The 20,930-nt window shown below is 35.7% G+C and overlaps 1 protein-coding gene across 1 annotated transcript in view; it reads right to left on the minus strand.

Annotated features, from left to right (window-relative positions):
• Nucleotides 1-20,930, minus strand: part of FAT3 (FAT atypical cadherin 3) — a 685,392-nt gene that overhangs the window by 545,007 nt on the left and 119,455 nt on the right. The window contains 1 exon segment of the mRNA XM_074304562.1: nt 12,578-12,681. The gene's annotated coding sequence lies outside the window, so the exon portion shown is untranslated.

The following is a 20,930-nucleotide window of genomic DNA, read 5'->3' on the forward strand; positions in this document are numbered from 1 at the left end:
ATTATATACAAGAATCATTCAAAAGTCTGCAGAATTTTTTGTTTAGATTTTATCGAATGCATGCTCATGACCTATAGAGATAAGACTGCATTTCTGTTGCTGTTTGGGAAACCTCAGTGTATGGCTTTCCCCATTACTTTACCAGAAACATTCTGAGAAAAGTTTCTGTAGATGGAAAGTTAATTTTCTCTCAAGGAACTTTCTATAATGTTTATCCTCAGGAAAGATATTCTAAACACAGGATCAAAATCTGTTATGCTGACTGGAACATATTTTATTCCCACAAAAAAGGATGCTCTCTCACTCTAAGAATAGAAAATTCATTTCAGGTCTGGATCCAAGGACCATCAACTAAACAGGATTCAACTGCATCAAAGGACTTCTGAAAATGTTCCAAATGGAAAATCTACTCTCTCTGGGGATCTAAATTTATGGATAAAACATATAAAATATTTAATAAAACAAATAAATTCTTTACTCTCTAGCCAGTAGCAAAATCCACTTATGTGACATGCTCAAACTCAATTGGGAGTATGAATGACAAAAGAAGGAAAATAAGTTTACTAGGAACCAAGCAAAGGTTCCCAAAACCACTCAAAACCTAAGCAAAACAAACCAACTATGTTAGCTTTAAAATTTATTCATAAGGAAATCATAAGAACCAAGGAGATTTTCAAAATTAATCAACTAGTTATATGTACTCTTTTCCTTAAGCCCTCACAGTAGGAATACTTTTAATGTGAAAGAGGATCCATATTATTTTTCTAAAATCAAATACAACTTCAGTTAACTGAACTATTAGCTGTTTTCTGAAATCTGCCTTCCCACTTTTGAAAGTCTCTGAAGTTTCCTCTCTGCCCCCAGCCTTCTGCTTAGAATGCCCTCCCCATCTTCATCTTTGCCTCTCAGAAGTCTTCTCTTCCTTTAATTTATCGCTCAGTTCCAATCTCCTTTCTGTAAATTCTTTCCCTCCTTTTTTTATTCCTCCAGCCAAAAACGTTCACTCAATCCTCAAAATTTCCTAGAGCTTTCTGTCTGGCTCTCTCCTTTGATTTCATCAAATGTAATCCTGTATTATGTTTACTTCTGTATCTACCTTATCTTTCCCTAGTAAAATGAAAGCTGCTTCAGGTCAAGGAGTAGGCCATTTTTAATCTTCATATTACTATTGCCTAGCACTATAGTTTGCACATAGTAGGTATTTAATAAATGGATGTTGTACTGAATCAATTATGGGCATCTATTTCTCATAAACTTTAGAGTTTTTCTTGAATGCCAGAGCTGGTTTCCAAGGAGACAAAGGTACAGAGATGAAGGAGATAACTAAAAGGGACACAAAAAATCTAAAGGAGAAAGGATTCTTCTCTTATTGTTGGTCATATTTCTTTTAAAAATATATAAAATTAACTTTTAAAATTTTTTTATGCAAAAGATTAATTAAAGAAGTATTAAGTTTAGGAGGGACAGATTTTGCTCCTCAGAATCATGGAAAAATAAAGTCATTTCCATGAAATGGGCTAACCTATTTTTCCTAAATTATCTCACTCTATGATATCTTCTACTTGGGGAGGTAAATTTCATCTCTTGTTTCACCACAAATTCCAAGGTGGAGGCCACTGCATAATTTCATGTCACAGACACTACTAACAAGAGCATGTGAGTTCCTGTACAAAAAGGACTTCTTCACTTTTCTATTTGAATTCTATAGTACTTAACTAGTAATTGGACATAATAAACTATTTTAATATTTTAATTAATTCATTCATTCATACCACAATCTATGAAAATAGATATTTTTAAAAAGGCAATTTAGACCAGCTTCCTTTCACAGGTTTGAGACACGTGGGCCCATCCATTGACTTTAGGCTTGCCTAAACTTCCAGGGTCACTGTGAGAATAAAACCAGATCTTTGAAATACGCACTAGAAAGGGACAGAAACCCAAGTAATTTCTCTGTGCAACCATCCTTCATTTAAAAAAGATGAAATAGATTTTAAAAAAGCAACTTGTCTAATATCCCTCTTATGTCTGCCAGTGCCTTTCCTGTGATATTATCTCCCATATATCCTTTACATTTATTAAATATATACAGTTTTTGCCTCATTAGTCTACCTCTAACACTTAATAAGCATTTACTATGTGCCAGACAATGTTAAATTCTGAGGATACAGCAGAAGGTAAAGACAACCCCTGCTCCTCTTAGTAGCACAATCTAATGGGAGAGATAAACTTGCAAATGATAGTTATATACATGATAAGAAGGCAGGTACTACTAAGCCCCAGGAGCAGCAAAGATTTCAGGTAGAAGATAGAATTTTGCCAAGACTTGAAGGAAATCAAGGAAAACCGGAGGCAAAATGAAAAAGGAGAGAATTCTAAGCTTGAATTAGAATGTTGCTGCTGCTCCAAGGGAACAATGACATTGGGGAGGCAATGCTGTAACATGCAAGTGAGTTGGATTTCTGTGAGAGAGGTCTGTGCAAGGTCACCTGCCTCACCTTCCCCTCCAGACCATTGGGGTCCAGTGGCCAGACATAGCATGATTGGAGATGGGCCTGGATGCAAGGGAGAGTTCCTTGAGACCTTGTTTTGGCCTTTCTTTATATCCCTAGTTCGTAACACAGTGTATAATTCATACATGTTGCTGCTGTTGTTCAGTCATTTTCAATTTTGTGGGACTCTTCTTGACCCCTTTTGGGGTTTTCTTGGCAAAGATAATGGGGTGGTTCGCCCTTTCCTTCTTCAGCTCATTTTACCGATGAGGAAATTGAGGCAAAGAGGATGAAGTGATTTGCCCAGGCTCTCACAGCTAATAAGTGTCTGAAAGTAGATTTGAACTCGGGGAAAGCGTCTTCCTGACTCTAAGCCTAGGTTTTTGTCCACTGTACCATGTAGCTGAGCTGATTCATACATATTAAATAAAGACTTAATAAGTGTTTTATTTGTTACCGTTGAGCACAGTCCAGCTGTTAGTGACCTGTGGGCCACACTCATAATGTCCATGGGATTTTCTTATTTTCTTGGCAATGGTACTGGAGTGGTTTGTCCTTACCTTCTCAAGTGGATTAAGGAGAGCAACATTTAAGTGACTTGTACTGGATCACACAGCCAAATGAATCTGAAACTGAATCTCAACTAGGCCATCTAGCCACCTCTTGTTTATACTGATGATGATAATGATGGTCCAGACTCACAATGTAAGTCTTTTTTCTAGCTCACAATGAATCCTCTATCAGCAACAAGTATAACAACAGTTTGAAAAAAATGAAAAATATTAACTATAGGGATTGTGTATCTTCCAGTTTACATTTCCTAGCATTATGAGAGAATTGCTGAGACTCCCCGAAACTTAGAAGGACAAACTGAGTGCAAAGGGTCTATGCACATGGACAACACAAGACATTAAGGAGTTAATCAATTTTCTTGTGCAGCAAGATAATTATGGAAATAAGTATAGAAGAACTGCACATGCTTAATATATATTGGATTACTTACTGTCTAGGGGAGAAGGTAAGGGAATAGAGGAAGAAAAAATTTGGAACACAAGGTTTTGTGAGGCTGAACACTGAAAATTGTCTTTGAATATATTTTGAAAATAAAAAAGCTATTATTAAATAAAAAAGCATTAATCAAGGATCACCCAGCCAACCTCACTACATGTGAAGATGAACCATACAAAGCAGAAAAGGGAGAATACAGATGTCAAATCGAGCAGTCTTTAAAACAGAAGAAAATCAGTTTTCAAGGTTTCTGAAATGCTTTAACCTACTCTCCAAACCAGCAAAGAGAGTTTGGTATTCATCCCCCAAGAGGAGCACAGCTTTATTTATTTATTCTTCATTTAACACAGACTTCCATCTTTTGGATTTCCAAAGACAACTACCCAGATCCCACTACTACCACCCCACCCCCTTCTGCAAGGCCACCTTAGTCAACACACAATCTGCCTTTCTGATGCTAATGTAGTTCAAACAACCAAATCTTTCAGTTTTTATGCAAAAAAACTGAATGGCTTTCCTTATTTAAAAGAGAGAGAGTGAGAGAAGAAAAAAATAAAAAAGGAAAGAAAAGGAAATTAACCTGTGTATTACTTAGAAAAGAAGAAGCCCGGGTAAGAAGATTTTTATGTGAATCCATACATTGGGAAAATAAGTAGCATTTTAAAAGAAAGTACCCTAATCTTTAAAACCTCATGGGTGCATTTATAATGACAGTAGGCCAAAACTATCAAGGAAATGGGAAACTGGGTATTACAAACCTCAAACTAATATCATATTTTAAATGAGTTATGGAAAGTGCCAATTTAATTCAACTCCAACATTTATTGACAATCCATATCATTCGATCCTAGAGACCAAAAGCCTCTTTTTACAGGTTCCCTTGAGCTGATCCTCCATCTTAGGGAATGTCAATTTGTTATATAGGTCTACAGATTACCTGAGGGGACTTGTGGGAGGAGGGGAGGAGAGTAGGGGGACTTGTTAAATCCTTCTTTTATTCTGTTTTCTCCCAATTCAACATGTTCATCTAAAAGAATGTTTTTATGTACAATTTATCTAAAACGATGAACATATTTTAAATGTATTTCTGAGCAAATAAGAAAGCTGATTTCAATAAGAATGGTAGCTGTGAAAGTACAAAATCACAATCTGAGAAAGAAATGGACTATTTCTTTAATACATAAAATGCCATTTTCTAGGCTGACTCAGCACTGCCTCCCCATGGGTGGAGTGGCTTTCTTTTATATTTCCTAAATGCTGTTCCTATGCTTTTTTATATCCAACACATAAATAGAATTCAGTAAATATTTATTTACTTGCTTATCTATAAATGAATCTTCTGGTTCTTCGGGTATCTTAAAGAGGGATCATATGAGATTTTGCCATGCATGTTCATTTGGTACTTATTTATGAAATTATTTGAAAATGCTAGATATATGTCTTTTGGGCATTTGTGAACTTCCACATCATAACTTTACAATAAGTGGCAGGTGTCTTCATACAGAGCACAGCTAGAGATTAGACATTTCTTTCTTGTTTTCAAATTACTAAAAAACATACTATTCCATAATATAGTTTTAAGATTCAATATTTATGATTGGGTCATTTTATGCTTTTTGGGGGGGGTAGTTTTGTTTTGGTTTTTTTTTTTAGTAGAAAGAAGGTTGTGACTTTATCAGAAAAATGCCTACATAATAAATCCATCAATTTTGTAGCTTCTTCTTGTTATTGAGTTGTTTGAGTTGTATCTGACTCTTTATGATCCCGTTTGGGATATTACTGGCAAAGACGTGGTTTGCTATTTCCTTCTCCAGCTCATTTTACAGAATAGTAAACTGAGGAAAACAAGGTTAAAAAAGCACTTGCTCAGGATCAAACAGTAAATATCTGAGACCAGATTACTTTGTAGTTAAGACTAAGTAATGAAAAGGCAGAATTTGAACCTTAGCCTTCTATCCACAAGGTGATGATGCAATTTTAGTCCCTAGTTCAATTCCAAACTTTCTTCTTGTATTATAGATTTTTAAAAAACATCTTCTATGACTAGCTAAAATGCACAGAGTTCCTCTATGGAGGCTGGACCCAAACACAGCCTCTTGTTTCTCTCTCTCTCCAAAAAAGCTCATTTGAATTAATGCATTATCAAGAGCAGTACTTTGAAAAAATATATACATGTTTCTGTTTCCTCAGTCCTATTCATAAAATAATATGTGCAGGGAAGAGAACCCTGGAGTTGGGGGTCTGAGGATCTGCCTCTTATGTTTGCAACCTGTTTAACTTTCCCAAGCTTTAATTTCCTTATCTGTAAACTCAGGGAGTTAGCTGAGGTTTTTTTTCCAGCTCAAGGGGTATGATTCTATAATGTAAACTCCTTAAAAGACTATATCAAATATTCTTGTCACTGGGAAGCTAAAAGATTTTAAAGTTTAGCTGTAATTGCAAATAGAAGAACTTAAAAGTGGAAAATAATTTTATAGGAAATAAATTGAACTCTCCAGCCACCTCTTTCAATGAAACGTAGAGAACTGGAGTCCTAGAATGCTTTTGACATTGATAGTTGCTGATCTGCACTGATTGAGTGAGTTTTCTTAGTAGAGTTCCTTACATCAAAGTGTCCAACATATGACACTTAATTCCATCCCCCATCACCTCCTCACTCACCTCCAATCATTCTCCAATCCCTATCCTACCACATATAGACTGCACCAGATTAAAATATAAGTGGGAAATATTTAATGTAGTTTTTAAAAGAATATAATAAAATGCAGATAATGTTAACTTGTGGTTTTCTAAGTCAATATGAGCTGCTAAGGTTTAGTTGTCCAGCTTCTATTAGAATCTAAGAGTTCTGTACTACACCAATGAAAGCATAGGAGTTTTAAAAGAAGGGAATGTACCTTCATTGCACCCAGCTCAGACCTGTGGCAAGCTGTCACAGAATTTGGAATACTTGAGGTTTGAATCTCCAATCCACCACTTAGTATCTAAGATTTCCTTTCACTTCTATGAGTCTTAGTTTTCTCATCTGTAGAATTGGAACTATATATATATATATATATATATATATATATATATATATATATATATATACCTCAGGATGCTAAGGATCAACTGAGAAATGTATATAAAGTTTTGTAAACCAGAGAGACATACAAATATTTGTAAACAACTTTTAGAAGTATAGAAGTTAGATTTAGAAAGATCCTGAAGATCTGGTCCAAACTCCTTACTTTATAGGTGAGACAACTGAGGCATACAATGAGGAAGTGATTTACTTTATTAAGGAAGGAACTGGATGAAATAATAATAAAATTCAAGAACTCCAGCATCCCAAGAGAGGGTCTTCACTTTCTTGGATGCTATGAATACCCAGTTTCCACTGCCAAGAGCCATAAAGTTTTCAAAGAGAAACCCAAGAACTAGGAAAAATCCTTACTTGAAAGACATAGCAGGAAGAGTATTCAGAACAAATTCAAGATATGCTTGTAGTCAAAAGATATGAGCTCTACCAAAAATCATCTAAATCCTTCACTCTACTATCCTACATAAACATTTTTAAAGAGTGATACATGCAAACTTTCATACCCTTGGATATCTTTATAGGATTCAGGGATGATAACTGCAAAATGGAAACTTCTCTCAAAATATATGTTTATTCATTTGATTTTAAAAAAATGAAATGAAAAAAGTTAGGAGCATCTACATACAATAGTCCAAATATCTGAAATTAGTTTTTTGTCTATAAAATTATTTATGAAGATAGGTATCATTTGTAATCTTTACATACCTGTAATCTTTTTCCTCTCTCTCACTCTCTTCCTCTTCTCTCTCTATATATGTATGGATTGGGTATGTGTATACACACAAACACATATATAAGCATATATAGCTATAAAAGTATTTTATACATATACACTATGTGTGTGTATATATATACATACATATAAACACATGTATATGCATGTGTGTACTGTACATAAATAAAATATATTTTCCTTTTCCAAGTATTTATAATTATACTGTATTGTCTCTCATTTATTTTAATTGTTGTTGTTGATATTGTTGCCTGGATTTTTATTCTTATTGGTAACTGCTTCTACCAACAGATCCACAATTGCTCTCCAATCAGCCTTAGAGAATTACCCAGGTTACTGAGACTGTGACTTGTCTGAAGTCACATATTATACAATAAAGCAACTGGAAATTCTTCAGCTGTAGGCCCAGTGACAGATTCAGTGTTTACTGTCCAAGAACCAACCTACTAAAGTGAAGAGAGATCCATCACTTTGGGATGGGAGAGGGAAGTCCACCAGCTCAGGAAGACTTTCTACAATGAGGAGGGATTTCAATCTTTCAATCAGCCTTTATGGGTGGCCTGGTGAAGGGAATGTCCACACTGATGAAATCATCAATCTTCTGAAGAACTGAAATCACGTGTTTAAAAGGAAGTTAATATTTAAGAGTTTTCTTTCAACTAAGTAACTATTTTCAATATATAAATATGTGTAGATATACAGTCTTAACTACAAGTAAACTACTACATGTATATAGTAAACTACAAACTAGCTGGAACTACAAAACACTGGAAGGAGTTTACAAATTATGAAAGCACATCTGCTCCATTTCCCCTCCAGCTCCCCACCCCTCTCAATATTATTGTCTGGCAATTTGTTGTTACCCTTAACAGAGATTTGGACTGAGAATTTTGAGTGCTGAGCTCTAAACCAGCTCTAGCCACTAATCTATGTGCCTTTAGGCCATTCAGTGCCTCAGTTCCCTCACATGTGGCAGGAGAGAACTGCCATCTAGAAGAAGGGGTGTCTAACATCCCTTCTGCCTGCAATGTTCAGTGACTCTATCAAGTGATTCCTCACTCTAGGACCTTCCTGGGAAGCAGGCTAAGGTCCATTTTATAACTCAGAACTATAAAGCATAGAGGAAGGCATATGTCATTTTGCCAGTTAATTGTAGTACAGTAGGAGGAGTCTGGCTATATCATCTGATTTTTAAAGTGGTTGAGTTCTGGTGCCAAGGTACTAATGTACTGGGCCTTTGATAGGTAAAAAACAGAAATAATCACTGTTGAAAGGGGAGTAGGGGACCCATAGTACTTCTTATATCAGTATTTTGTTTTCCTTTCCTTCCACATTTTCATATGTTTCACAATTTTTGAAAAAGGTCATAAATGTAAGAAATTACATGCTGCTTTTAAAAAAGGGGTAGGGACCACATATAATTGATCATTATAGAGAACCCTCTCTCTTACCAGGGTAGATCAGCCAGTATCTTCTCTGCAATTCCTATTCCTAGAGAGCTGCCTGTCTTCATGAAAGGTTAAGCAATTTGCCCAGATCACACATTCACTAAATGTGTCAGACATTGGATCTGAACTCAGATTTTCCTTGTTCCAAGGCTGCCTATTTATTCATTACACAGTTTTGTCTGTCTCTCACTTATCTTAGTTTCTGTTGTAGTTGGGACCTTTGTTATTATTATAACTGCTTCTCCGACTCAGATCAGAAGCTGCTCTTCAATTAGTCAGTTGCCCAGGTAACTCAGACTGTGACTTGCCTGGAGTCACAAGTATGTGTCAGAAGGGTGCCACTTGAATCCAGGTCGTCTGGATCCAAAGAACTTCTTTCTATCCACTATCCCATGCTTCTGAATTATTTTTATATGTTATTAAATATTGTTAATGGATAAGCATTTTCTGTTTTCCATTTAGAATATATTCCAGAGAGTAATAAATAAATACAAAGAAAAAAATGAGTTGGGTACAAATGGGTGTGTATTAGTGTATGTGTGTGTACATACACACACATAAATATCTACTTTAAAAGTATTTTTACAGGAAAAAGTCTTATCACCCACATATACAAAGTCAAAACCAAGGATGGCAAATGAAAGGAGAAAAGATTACAAAGTGCATTTTCTGCATGCAAAGTAAAATATATTCCACACAACATCTTTAAGAACCAACGGATTTTAAAAGAATAGGACAGAAGCTATAGAGGCTTCCTATGAGATAAAAACCATAGTGATGTAACATCCAAACAAAAGCTGCAGTGTAGGTTAGTAAAGCATGATATTCCTCTTTCTTCTGGTCAAAGATAAGACCAATTTAAAGGAATTACAGATAAACATTCCAATTCCAATTAGCTTAAGTTGATTAGATTAAGAATATATCCTGTGCTTATATTATAGTTATTATTATCTAAGATTTCTCTACTTGCAGTTCAATTCACAGCTGGATTTTTGGCAACTTCAGAAAATTTGTTTTAAAAAAGTTTTTTTTTCTATAAAAAGCAAGATATCAAGTGGGACAATCAATACAGCAAATTCTTATCTACCTTAGACTTACACATTTCACAGTATATGGCACAATCAATGCCAAGATCTCTCCTCAATTAAAGTGATTTCTTTAGAAACTATTAGCTTCCCTCTGTACCCTGTAATCCAAAGTAATAATTTAGAAAATTGTTATAAAATGCAATCTGCTGAGCAAAGACATTCTTACCTTGTTCTAAGGTCCCAAGACATCTCATCACAGTCCGTGTGCTCAAAGTTTATGAAAATCAATATACATGTTGATTACATACTTACACATGTATAAATGCACCATCAATATACCTATTCTAATGACCTGGTTTTTTTTAAGTTACAAAATTAAGAATCTTCTCCCTTCTGAAGTCATGTGAAATCGACACCACCCATAAGATAACAATAAGATTTCCAGCATTTCCCCCCTCTCTGGATATACCTAAAAACGGAGAGCTTTGACTGGATAGACGCCGGAAAAAAAAGAAAAAGAAAAAAAAAAAAAAAAAAAGGCAAGCACAAATGCTTCATCTTCTAACCTCCCTCATGAGCCAATTAGTGAAAAGCATCAGAAGTAGAACAATGTACGCTGCCTTTGCAGGGACAAATTACAGCAGCCCTTACCTTTTAGTCAGAGTAAGTGACAGATAACAGGCATAATAAACTCAGCAGGCAGGGCTGCGGATCTGCATTTCTCAGTGGACTTCTCTAGCAGTCCCAAAAGAAAAGCACATAAAAACCCCAGCCTGCCTGTTCCATTCTTCCGTAACTGAGATATCCACTACCACGGTAACCAGAAAAGGCAGAAAGAACTACCAATCTTAGCTTCTTAAAAAAGCTTTGTGCTGGGGGAAAAAGAGAGAGAAAGAAAAGGGGGAGAGAGGAGAAAGGGGGAGAGGGAAGGGAATAATTACTTTGACTGAGGCCAAATGCACACAACAGAGCAAGATTTTTTTTTTTTTTCTTTAAAGTTTGGATCGCCCGCTCCTCTTCCCCCCCTTACAAGATCCGGAAAGAATCTCCCTCTGGAGAGAGGGGGAATTAAAAAAAAAAAAAAAAAAAAAGGCAGCGGGGGAGGGAAAGGGAGAGAGTGAGTAGAGCCCAGGCTCGGGATGGGGGAAGGGGAGTCAGGGGTGGGCTGCTTGGAGGGGCTAGGATCTGGAGGGGAGAGTGAAGATGTGACATACATATGGAATGAGCATTAGAACAATGCGGGCCGGATCGCCAAGACCCTGCCCTCTGGGCAGCAGTTTTCAAAACACAGCTTTGCAGGAAAGGGAGGAAAAGGGGAGAAGGGGAACTGAAAACACAAAACAAGCTAATTGAAATAAGCAACTGGATGCAAAATGAGTTGCCAAAATCTGCATGGTTAGTCACAGCAGTTTTCTAGCATCTCAGACAGATACACTGCCTGTTTGTTGTTGTTGTTGTTGTTGTTGTGTTGTGTTTTGTTTTTTCCTTGCTAGAAAGCTCTAAGTCTCAGGGGATTAGAATTCCAGAGGACCCAATTAACACTGCACTTTGCTAACTCCTTGGTCCGATCAATATGAAATAAGCTGCCTTTTAGAATCACCATAAAATTTTAAAAAGAAAGCTTAGAAAATGAGGCTGCTGGGTTTTTTGTTTTGTTTTTTTTTTTTAATTTCCTTTATAGAGTGACAACCCAAAGTCTTGATTGAGGGGCAGAAAAGAGGAGTGTCACAGTTGTGTGTCCCCCCAAAAAGAGCTAAAGTGTATTTCATTTTAATATATTTAAAAGATATGAAGCATCTAATGTGATTTTTAACAGGGTAACTCAAAAGTACCTCTCATATTCTAAGTCTTCCAATTACCCTTAAATTGTTATATCATTTACTACTCTGGACAAAGGAAGTTAGTTAGCTCAGCAGGACTACGCTTCTGTCTAATAGCAGCATTTTGGTAAAAGATAAATGTACCCAAATAAAAAAGTTTGTGTTGAATATAACCCTGGTCAAATATACCTTCAGTCAAATATAACCTAATCCAAAGATTTGTAAGAACTGATTCAGAGCAAAATGGGAGGAACTAGAAAGACAATATATGCAATGTCTGCAATAATGTAAATGAAACCAATACTTAGAGGAAGTCAAGGATGATTAATTATAATGACCAAACTCAGTCCAGAAAAATAGATGAGGAAAAACAATCTCTCCCTCCTGCTCCCCTAATTCCTTTCCTTCAGAAATGGATTGACATGCAGTCACACACGGAGTATGCTACAGAATGTCTAATATGGTCAGGCATGGTCTCAATGTGGGTTGTTTTTGCATTAATTGCTTTTTTTCCCTTTTTGCAAGGAAGATTTCTAAGGTATATATAAAAAGAATTCCAATGTACTAGCAAAAAGTGTCAATAAAACTTTTTTTTTTTTAACTCAGATAACCTTCACTCCAAGAATATAGTTTTCATCCCCATCCTCTTACTTTCCAATTCCTGTTTTGTTTCATTTCTAAACATTTCGGGAATGTACAAAATGAATATAGTTCGTACAAGCTCTGTGACATCCTCCACTACAAACACAACATGGAATTGAACTCCTTTCCCCAAAATTAACACCTTTTACAATGTCCACCTTTTGATCTGGTATTTTCTTTCTGTTTAAATGGAGACCTGATTTAAAAGGCTCTCCCTTTCCCAACATATGCTCTTTCCTTTCACAATGGAAGTTTATACATATATACAAACTACCCAATTATAGAAACAAACCAATTATAGAAACAAATGACAACAAAACTCACCCTCAAAAATAATTAGGAGACCAGAGGTCAGCTTCTACATCAATGCCCCATGTTCTTGATATGCAGTTATAGTTTTCTGATTTCAAGTGACCTAAATGTGCAGCCTAAAAAAAAAAAAAAAAAAAAAAAATGCAAGCAGTAAGTTTAGGGCTAGAATAGCTTGGGCTTACAGCTGGCTAAAATCCCTCTGTTAAATTACTGGGGATCACATTTCCATAAGAATAAGCTCAATTTAAAATGTTCATAAAGAAAGAGATCATTAATTCCCAAGTGTTGCGAAAGGTCTTGAAGAGTTAAATCAATGAATATGAAAACCTATGTTTAAACAATTTTCAGGTTATGACACAAGCCAAGGGGGAAAATAAAATGAGAACAATGAGAGGATTGAAGGTCTGTCAACATCAACTCCAAATTTCATGCTGCTTGGCTCAGCTCTGTATGTTATTTAACACAGATTTCTACATTTGGATTATTTGACTACTCTTGTGAGGTCTTTCAATTCTGAAATCTCCAGCTTCTCAGCCAAGCCTGCCTTTCCAATCCTGGGCTGTGATCTTGTCAGATGCACCTATCCCAAAGATAGAAAAAAAGAGTCTAGGGCTCAAATGGAGTTCCTCCAAGATGTTGGTTTTTCCAGGGGCCAAGTTCAAGTCATTTCTTAAGCAATGATGTTTTTAAAATACAATAATAAATTCATGGATTTGCAATCTCTTGGATGAGCTAAAACTAGAACACTGACAAAAATGTGTCACTGTGTCACAAGGATGCTGTTCTTATATTTCCCCCTCTTTCTCCACCCTCTACATAGGTTCCTATTTCTCAAGGTATTCGACCAATTGCAACTAAGAAGAATGGGAGTGGGAGTGAAATCTCATATTTCAGTTCCAACAAACATTTTTTTTTCTATTTTGCTGGCTTTCAAATATAAAGCAAAATTCAGGTAGTAGACTTTCAAGTTTTCTTGTATAGGGCTGGTTCAAAGAAGGAATTCCCATTATTTCAATTAGTTCAATGGAGCTTCATGGTAGAGCAATCTATAAGATATTAGACTTCATAGGTGTGAAAGAAGGCCTATTGTTCAATGGTAATGTAGAATTACAACTAGAAAGTCACACTAAGCTGTCTGCACAAGTTTGCACAAGTTTGGCTGAGAATTATATCTGAAAATGTTCACTAAAATTGGTTTTTAAATATACTTTAAAGCACCACTGCATATACCTGTAACTTATAGCTCCGAATTTGGAGGCAAAAAAAAATTAATTTAAATTTGCCTCACATATTTACTTATAAGGCCTTATAAGCTTTATCTTTAAATGAGTGTAAAAATATCATTCACTTACAGAGTTGTTGTAAAGATTAAATGAGATAATGCATGTAAAAAAGTACTTGGCAAAACTCAAAGTGCCATATAAATATTATTTATTATTATTATCATTACCAATGGAAAGGAAAATTTTTGCCATTAAAAAACCATGTTAAGATAATCTGTACTGTATCAGCATGCATATTATAATACCAGACAAGAGGCTGTTTTACCTACCACTACTCCCAGAATAACATTTAAATGGGGAGGAGAGACAAAAAGGTGGGGAAGCCAGTCCACCCATGCATGTACTAAGAGAAGAGGGAAGGCATAGTGAAGGAATCTTGTCTGACAGTACAAGGAGAAACTTAACAGTAACTAAGGGCATATCATCTATGTTTTCTTACATTCTTTTCCATGAAGAAATGTCAAAGGAATGACTTCTAGTCAACATCTACTCATTAACCTTGTCAAACTGATGTATGAGAAACAAAGATTTAAAATGGACATGTACAAGAGAAAAGCAAGGGCAGGTGGCAGAAGATGAATACAAAAGAGCAGCATAGTCCAGCCAGAATAACTAAAATCTAGTATTAACATGGGCTTGCAAGAAAAAAAAATGTTAGGGATGACACAAAAGGGCTTTTGTTTTCAAGCTATGTTGGGGGTAAGATGATTCTGAGGAAGGAATAGGATCAATGCCTGATGGAGATGAGAATCTGAAAATAAATCAGAGAAGAAGAATGAGAGAGAGATTGGGGAAGGGGGAGAAAGAGACAAAGAGAGGTAGGGAAGGGGCAAAAGAAAGGGAGGAAGAAAGAAAGACAGAGATAGAGATAGGGAAGATAGGAGGGAAGGAGAGGGGGAGAGAGAGAGAGAGAGAGAGAGAGAGAGAGAGAGAGAGAGAGAGAGAGAGAGAGAGAGAGAGAGAGAGAGAGCACAAAGTCTACATTCAAAGATTGAGAAAGAGAAGCAGAAGGCAAAAGGAATAAGCAGTAATATAACACCTACTATTATCAGGGACTATATTAAGTGCCAAGAACCAAGACAGAAGAGGGAGACAACAAAATCAAATGCTACAGAAAGGTAAGACAAGATCTGAGTCTTTTCAGTTTACTAATCTGGAAGTAACTGGAAATCCTGAAAAAGTCAAAGTAAAAGACATAAAAAAGCCAGATGACAACTTATTGAAAAGTGAATGAGGAGTAAGGAAGTAGAGGCAGAAAACAGTCACTACTCGGTTTAGAAATACAGCACTAAAGGGGAGGACAGGTCATGACAATTTAATCTCATTTCTTTTTTCTGGCAGGGTTATCAAGTAAATGTCATGAACATTGTAAAGCTGAATTTCAACAAGGAATCTAACAATGTCTGTTATGATATTTTATGATAGACAAACTTGTGATGTAGACTATTCTGGGATCAGTTCATAAGCAGCTGGCCAAACCAATAATACGTGTTCATTAATCAATGAACAGAAAAAGAGAAATTAACAAGCTAGGACTCTTCAAGAGAAGGATGACCAAGTCAGTCAAGGTCACACAAAATCAAGTCATGTCAAGATCCTTTGAAAGACCTAGGTATCATCCATAGAATCATAGACTCAGGGTTTAAGGGAACCTTAGGAACTACTTAGTCTCACCCCTCAATCTCTAGATTAGAATAGATGTTTATCCTAAAGAATAGAAGACATTATGAGGGTTTGGGAAATGGAGAAAGATAATTGTTTATCTCTTCAGAAATATGAAGGGCTGTTATGAAACGGAGATTAGACTTATTTTTCTTGATATCAGAGAGAAAACAAAGATAAATTGACAAAAATTGAAGGGAGGAATAATTCTTTAAATTCTTCCTAACAACTGAAACTTTTCAAAAGTGTAAATATTTGTAGCAGATCTTTTTATGGTGGCAAAGAACTGGAAATTGAGACAATGCCCATTAGTTGGGGAATAGCTGAATAAGTTTTGAATGAAATGGAATACTAGTGTATAAGAAATGATGAGCAGGCAGATTTCAGAAAAGCCTGAAAAGACTTAAATGAACTTCACATGAGTGAAATGAGAAGAACCAGAAGAAGGACACAAGGAAGATTATGTGATGATCAACTATGATAAACTTAGCTTTTCTCAGTAATGTGGTGATCCAGGTCAATTCCAATCGATTTTGAATGGAAAATATCATTCCTCTCCAGAAAAAGAATTATGGAGACTGAATGTGGATTGAAACGTATTACTTTCACTTTGGTTTGTTTCTTTGCTATCTTTTTCTGAATCACAGCTTTTTCCCTTTTGGCCTGATTTTTCTTGCACAGCATGACAAATGTGGAAATATGTCTAAAAGGACTGTACACATTTAACCTATATCAGATCGCTCGCTATCTTAGAGAGGGGAAAGGTTTGGGGAGGAAAGAAAAAAAAAAAATCAGAACACAAAAGTCTTACAAAAATGAATGTTGAATACTATTAAGAAAAAAGTAAAATATCAGAATATTTGCAATAAGTTAAATCTTGAGTTGGGGAACCAAGCCAACAGTTGGGAAGAAGGTACTCATTCCCCATTATGAGAAAAAATAAACCAGAAATTAGCATGCAAAAACCCAATTTTGTCCTCAATTTCTGATTCAGCATGTGGGTATGAGGTCAAGAAACAGCCCCCTCAGAGAAAAATGGCAGCTTGTTATATTCAGCAGCTACTTTTCTATACACTGAACACCTGTTCTACATGTGTAGCACTGCTTGGCTCAGAGGAGTAAAAAAAACAAAACAAAAAACTTTCCTCTTCCCAGGAAGAATAGGAGGGTAGAAGGAAAGGTTAGAAATGATACTACAAAGAACCACATTACAAAGTTCATTTACATTCCAGGTACATTCTCTATAAATGCCTTTTTATAAATAAAACACAAAAAGAGTATTTTTGTCAAATCTGGGAAGCTTGACTGAAACCTTTTCATAACTAAAAGTCACCAAACTAACCACTCCCATAATTAAAAAAAAACAAAAACAAAAACAAAAACAAAACTCTCCAATTTATGCTTCTATTTGGTCGACAAAACTTTCTCTGGGTTTCCCACATCAGATGCTAATTTCTTGGCCAAAATTCAATGGGCAGATTATAAGCAAATTCTACTGCTATTTCTTGGCAACAAATTAGCAATAGTAATACTATGCAATAGTGTTTGTTTGACCAACCTTAATGTGTCCATGTAATATATATCACCAGCCTTGCAACCAAATGCTCCCCAAGTTACAAACTTGCAAAACCAGTTGGACAATTGTGTACATCTGAGAATTTTGATTTGTTTTTCAGTTCCCTCTTACAAATCCAGTTTATACCAGAATTTCAAAGGCATTATAGATTCCAACAAAGACAGAACTTCATTAGACTGCTACTCTAAATCACAGGGTTAGAGACTTCACCTCTAAAGAGTCCATTAACATAACACTTTAAGGATTACAAGATGTTATCCTCAAATGGAACCGGTGGGGTAAAGTAAGTATTGTTATCCCTATTTTATTGTAAAGAGATTCTCAGAGAAGAGGCTTGCCCAAGGATACACAGCTAATATGGGTCAAAGGCTGAATTCAAACTAAGATTTATTTTTTTACTCCAACACTGTTATCTTGGGGCCCATATGCTCATCTGAATAACCAGATGGTTCCTTACAATTTAGAAACTTCTGTGCTACTGAGACTTAAATCTAGTACCTTCTCTCTGTTATTTCCAGTTTGTTCTGATTATAGTTTGTTCATACATGGCTGTTTGCATGCCATCTCTCTCTTTAGATTGTGAGCACATTGAGAGCAGGGACTGACTTTTGCCTTTGTTTGTATCCCCAGTACTTAGCACAGTGCCTGACACATATTATACACATAATTCCTTCTGACTTAAAGAATACCTCAGGAAATACTAAATGGCAATCCAATTAAATAAGTATTTATTAGGTACCTACTGGATCGTAGGCACTTTAAAAAATGCTAAGAATACAAGAAAAGTCACTGTTCTCTATGATCTTATGTTTTACTAAGGGAACAAAACATGTAAAAAGAAAATTATATACAATTTGAAGAGGAAGGGGAAGGGGCAGTGGGGTGTAATTAATTAATTAAACAAGTACTGCTTAAGCTCCTATTATGTATCAGGCACTGGGCTAGGTGATAGATAAAAAGGATACAGAGCAAGTCCTATACTTAAAGAATTTACATGTTACTATGGGACACAAGCATATGTAAGTATAGACATATATGAAGAGAGTAAATACAAATGGACAGAAAGTAGACAGCTTTAATGGGGTACCTAGGTGGAACAGTGTTTATAGAGTGGTGGGTTTAGAGCCAAGAGGACTCATCTTTCTGAGCTCAACTCTAGTGTTAACTAGCCAGCTAAATGACCCTGGCACAAGTCACTTAACCCTGTTCGCTTCAAAGGACAAATCACTCCAATATCTGGAAAAGTATCAAGAAAACACCAAATGAGGTCACAAAGAGTCAGACACAAGTGAAACAATTCAACAAAAATAAGACAAATTCAGAACAGCATTAGAGCAAGAGCACTAACAATTAGGGGAATCAGAAAAGATTTCCTGTCAAAGATGGTTCTTGAAATAAATTAAGAGAAGAGAGTCTATGATGCAGAAGGTGGCAAAAAAGTATATTCTAATGCAAAGACAGAGAGATGGGAAACAGAAACAGGTGAAGCACAGAGGGAGATCAGTTTGGTTTGGCTGGATTGTAGAGAGAGGGTTAGAAGGAAATGCTGGCTTGACTCCAGGTTTTGAAAAATTTGAATCGCCAAATAAAGAAGTTTATATCTTATCCTAGAGGGAGTAGGAAGCAATGGAGGTTGCTGGGGAAAGTAAAATTAATGATTAGAGCTACACTTAAGAAAACCACTTAAGTGCCTAATATCAGTATTAAATGTAAGTGTGTGTGAAGGATGAATGGGAGTTGGGAAAGAGGAGACTTGGAGACCCCTTGGGAGCTGTTGCAATATCTATATAAGTGGTGATGTGGACCTGAAAAGCTGATGGCCATGTGAATAAAGAGAAGGAGTTGGAGAGAGAAAAGTCAATATTTAGCAACTCTTTGGATGTATGGAGTAAGAATTTTGGAGTTGAGGATAATTGTCAAGGTTATAAATCTCAGAGACTAGGTGAACAGCAACAGAGAAAGAAAAATTGGGGAGAGGAAAAGGTTTAGGTGCAAAAATAGTAAAATCTGGTTTTGACATGCTGAGTTTGAGGTATCTTTCGGAAATCCAGTGTGAAATGAGTAATAGCTAATTGGGAATGTGGAACTGAAGGACAAGGGGGAAAATGGCTGAATATATCAATTCTATAAGTAATATACAACAAGATGATAATTAAACCTATGGAAGCTAATAATAACACCATGAGAATGTGTATAGACAGAGAAGTAGGAGGCATAAGTATGTGCTGACAGAGGAAAGTAGGGGACCTAGGACACAACATTGGAGACTATCTCCAGTTGGGGAACATGATAAGTATAACAGTGAAGAAAGAATGAAAGAGAGGAGTCAGACTTGGGAGAAGAATCAAAGGAGAATAAGGTCTTGATACCCAAAGAATTGGAGAAGAAGGTAGTCAAAAAGATGAAAGACTGTAGATAGGTCAAGAAGGATAAGAGATTACTGGTATTATTTGGAGAAAGAAGGATCAGTTGAGTGATGAAATTCAAAGACAAATTAAAAAATGTTGAGCAGTGAGTGAAATGAAAAGAAATAGATTTAACAAACAGAGACAATGTTTTCTATGAGTTTGGCTGAAAGGGGGAAGAAAAAGAGGTTGGACAGTTGAAAGCACCTAATGAGAAATCAGGATGACCTGAGTTAAAATCCAATCTTAGATATTACTATCTGAGCAAATCATTTAATACTCATCTATAAAATGGAAATAATAATAGCTTGCCTCCTCTAGTTGAAAGAAGAAAATGAGATATATGTAAAGTGTTTTGTAAATCTTAAAATGCTAAATAAGTACTAGGTTTCTTTTTTTAAATATGTATGAAGAGAAAGAGCTTGAGATGGAAGGATCTAGTGACAGGTTTAGAGAAGTTTTCAAAATGAAGGAGACTTGGCCATATTTTCTTGAAGGCTAAAAAAGAATTGGAAGAAGGAATTAAGTTGAAAATTGTAAAAGGAATGATTAAAGTTTTAAGTTGTTTTAGAAAACCTGAAAGAATAGGATTATTGAATCAAGCTACATATAAGGGATTGGCCTTGGCAAGCAGGTCACCTCATTATCAGACATGGGAGAATGATATGGGGGATGATATAAAAATGATTTAAGATAAAGAGAATGGGAAAAAATGGAAGGAAAAGAAAAGGATTACAATATAAAGGAAGTCAGATTTAGAATCAGAAGTCCTTCATTCAAGGCTAACCTCCACACTGAAAATACCCAAAGAACAAGTCCATAATCAAAACTAAAGGTGTTTATAATTGTTCAGAGTGCATGATTTCAGATTAAAAGCAAAAGAGAGATGAAATCACAAGTCTGACAGAATTTAATCAAAATGTGTTGAGCTATCCAGATGGGAGTGTTAAATGAGGCTTCCTTCTATAATCAGGACCTGGACAATTAATGTTTAATGTACAATGTGGTATCATAGACAGTGCAGTGGATTAGGTTTTAGAACACATGAATTGTATTTCCAGTTCTGTCACTAAACTGTTTGATCTTAGGGAAGTCACTCTACTTCTATTTCCTCATCTATAGAATAATGGGAGATAACTAGATGACTTTTAAGGTCCTACTATAATTAAATTCTTTGAAAGTATTATCAGCTAAACAGATGTACAATTACTTATTAATTCCCAGATACACAAAAAAATTCATTTTTTCCCGTTGTTCACAAAAATGAAGCTGAATCTTCCCACAAAGCAATCTTACATTGTGTATGCTCTAGCCCACTCTTTGGGAAGTACCAGGAACACAAAAAGTCTACTTCTTATGAAAATGTCAACTCCCATAGAAATCTAACTTATCTAATTCATTTTTTCCCTTTCTTATTTGCCTGCAAATTCAAACTCTCT

This window comes from Sminthopsis crassicaudata, chromosome 3, assembly GCF_048593235.1.
Source record: "Sminthopsis crassicaudata isolate SCR6 chromosome 3, ASM4859323v1, whole genome shotgun sequence".
NCBI lineage: Eukaryota > Metazoa > Chordata > Mammalia > Dasyuromorphia > Dasyuridae > Sminthopsis > Sminthopsis crassicaudata.